Source organism: Panthera uncia, chromosome B4 (genome assembly GCF_023721935.1).
Source record: "Panthera uncia isolate 11264 chromosome B4, Puncia_PCG_1.0, whole genome shotgun sequence".
NCBI classification, from domain to species: domain Eukaryota; kingdom Metazoa; phylum Chordata; class Mammalia; order Carnivora; family Felidae; genus Panthera; species Panthera uncia.
The window spans coordinates 31,984,289-31,988,082 of NC_064809.1; positions in this window are offsets into that span (position 1 = coordinate 31,984,289).

A 3,794-nucleotide genomic window follows, 5' to 3' on the forward strand; every position below is an offset into this window, starting at 1 on the left:
GCAAATATTCTGCAGTCAGGTCTTTTCAATCTTGGTGAATGAAATGAATGTGCTGATTAAGGGCTCTGTAGGAAAGTGACATGTGCAGAATTATAATAGGAAGGTGGCAGTGATTCAACCGTTGGGTCATTTACCTTGGCAACCATTTAATGCAGGTGACAGTGCTGTGGTAGAGGGAAAAAGAGAGTCATCCCAGTTACATTCTGCAGCATTTCCTTATTTCTCCATTTCCACTCCTTATATAATTTTGCTTTTTACTATAGTTGTTTGCATATTTGTCTCTCCAATAAGGTTCTTAGCTGTATGAAGGCATAAACTCGACATGTATTCATCTCTTGATCCTGTAGCACTTAGCACAACACATTAGCACTTTGCACTAATAGCTACTTAATAAATGCTTGCGGAGTTGAATTTTTAAAGGTTTGGTGTCCTGTAGATTTATTCCATAGATTCTAGTTTAAACAGGTGGCTATAAACATAGGCAGATATGGGGTTTGGATTTTGTGCTTGGTCTGAGAGAGTTTGAAACTGACCTTTTTTTAAATCTATTGATTCCCAATTTTTATTTGACAGAAGTGCATGAGTGCATTTCTGGTCAGGAGCAGTAGTTGGAGAGCAGCATCTGAGGTAGTCTGATTTTTATTTTTTTATTTTTAACTTTTTTAACATTTAATTACTTTTGAGAGATAGAGCATGAGTGGGGGAGGGGCAGAGAGAGAGCAAGACAGAGAATCCAAAGCAGGCTCCAGGCTCTGAGCTGTCAGTGCAGGGCCCAATGTGGGGCTCAAACCAACAAACCCCAAGATCATGACCTGAGCCAAAGTTTTAAGCTCAGCTGACTGAGCCATGCAGGAACCCCTTTAAATATTTTTTTATTCCTTATTCACTCAAGTATGAACTCATAACAACATAGCTTATTTATTTATTTATTTATTTTAGAGTGTGGGGGGTGCAGCAAAGAGAGAGAGAGGAGAGGCAGAATCTGAAGCAGGTTCCAGGCTCTGAGCTGTCAACACAGAGCCCCATGTGGGGCTTGAACTCACACCACAAGATCATGACCTGAGCCGAAGTCAGACACTCAACTGAGTCACCCAGGTGCCCCAGAGCTAATCTGATATTTAAAAAAACTCCAAAGAAGAAAGATTAAATCAAAGGAGCTGAAATCATGTCTGGAGCTGACTGATTCTAATTTTGAACACCTCTAGGTATCAGTAAATCCTTCTTTCTGTCTCACTCCAATCTCACAAAATACATTTTAATCCCCTCTTTTCTTCCCTTTTCTCAAGGGAGTGATGGGCTCTGGTCACTTTACTATATTATGTCAAAATAGCATTTATGCTGTTTACTGTGGCAGCAAGATTACCTCTTAGCTCCTGGTAAGGTCTGTTTTTCCCATTAACTGGTGAACTGCAGAGTTAGAATCCATCAAGGTAGATTACAGTTTGAAGCTCTGCCGTCAGTAGGTGCCTGATTAATTTCTTTAGCTCTGATATTAGTCCAGAGGCAGAGAGGTTCAGTTGGGTAAAAAACATTAACCGCCTCCTTCATTTGGGGCTGATTGATTGGTAGCTGAACAGAAGGCATTTTTTTTTTTTTTTGGCCCAAGATTAATGGAAATTCCACTTCAGATGCTCCCACTGAAAGCATAAGCTTTGTTATACTCATGCAAGGAGGCGGGGGGGGGGGTGTTGGTGAAGATCAGGTTTCTTTTCTTAACTGTTCTTAACAGCTTTTTCAGAATTTTAGTTTTCCCCTTCTCTCAGCTAGCAGAGAGAGCTGGTGACAAGACACTGACTTTGAATTGGGGGATGGGATTGAAGGCTGATCGGCTTCTTCCTCAGTCAATGTATTAATAAACAGTTCAGAAAATAACATGTCAACTCAGATTTCCTCTCTCAGCAGTGAATAACATTTCAGAATACTTTGGAGGTGCTCACAAGTGCAGTGCATTATTTGTGATTGTCCCCACTTCCCTCCCTAGCATGCAAATTCATTTCCTCTTCCTTTTCCTAAGCAGGTTGTAATGTTTCCTGCTTGCCTGAGTATCATTTTCCAAGGGAGAGATCACATCTTTGTCCTGTGTTTTAGCCCTGCAGTATAAATTCTTGATGTAACCATTTAACAGGACTGAAATTTATGTGAACCAGTTAAAACTTGGGACAAAACAATGAGACAATTTAAGCCATTAAAAATATGTTACCTAATAGCTGAATTATCTTCTAATATTAAGCGGCTACTTAAATGTCAAGCAGGGTAAATCTACATCCTGTACTTTCCGGGAAGAATTAAACTTGAAATCTACATTGAGGTCAATGTATAATAATCATAGCTAACATTTATCAAGTGATATCGATAAGGCTCTTGCTACTTATGTGCACTATCTCATGTAATCCCAACAACAATCCTAAGAGGTAGGTGCTATTATTGTTACTATTTTGCAGTTGAGATAACTCTAGTTTGGAGAGTTAAGTAAATTGACCCTGATTATATCACCAGGAAATAGAGAAAGTGGGACTTGAAATGAAAGCTAGTAGCTCCAGGTGAAAATAGTAAGCCACTGTGTTATATTTCCAGATAGACTGCATGGTTGAAACACTCCTGTTGACTGCCAACTGCTTAACAGCAGCATCTAGATATTGTTTTCTCAATAGATGTAGTTGGCATCAGAATTACTCTTCTCATCCTAACATTTTCTTTTATTTAGATTCTAGAGTGTCTGCAAATACATTTCTGCCAATGGGTAGGTAATTGTTTTAGCAGAAGAACACTTAAGTTACCTCATGGACGAGTAGGAACTTCAAATTGGACTTGAAGAGTGGATAGGGTTTGCAAAATTTAAAAGGAGGGATGATGGTAAGTTGAGCTATCTGCTGCCGTAAGATACAGCCTAATAGAACTGAGACTTTCAGCATATCTTCAAAAGGCAGAAAATAGTTTTCTTCTTAAGTGAAAGGAAAGCATTATTCATTTAACTCATTGAAATGAATTTTACTGTAATTTTCACTCGTGGCCCTTTCAAATGCTTCAGTTGTATATAGCATTATGTGTGAATATATATCAATTTTTGGCTTTCCAGCATTTGAACACCCTTCTGCTTGGAGGCTCTCCTTCATCATGCAGATCTTGATGGTAGGGAGGGCCAAGATTCCCAACAAAAGCAAAAGGAAGGGACAAATAATCCCTTTTCCCCACTTCTTACCACCGGTGTGACCTGGACTTGGCCAATCAGATCGTCCTGCCCAACACTGTGAGGCTTTCCGTAGAAATTTATAGCAGTGGTGAGTGTCCAGGGGAGGCAATACCAGCACTGGGACCATAGCCATACTTTCCGGTGCAGACTTGGCTGGGTTCTGGGCTACTAGGTTTGCTCTGTTTTCTGCCAATATTATTTCCTAAACTTCCCAGAATTTTTTGTGAACTCCCACTACGCAATATTTAATGCATGTAAATCCCCACCAAGTAAGCCACAGTTGTTGTTTTTTATAACAACATTATTGAGGATCATTCATATACCAAATAATCTTTCACAGTTGGCTTTTGATCTATGTGCTCATAAATCCCAACTGGTAAGAAATGTGTAACTGGATTTTAAATATACAATAGAACTGTAAAAAAAAAAATAATACAAATATCATTAGAGAACATCTGTGAAAAACAGAAAAAATCATCCATAACCACAGCATTGTAATATAATTATTACACATTTGTGGTTTTAAAACTACTTTTTTTAACCTATACACATTTCCACAATTAATCTCATATCTTATCCAGCTTTAAAAAGATTCTTATTGGGA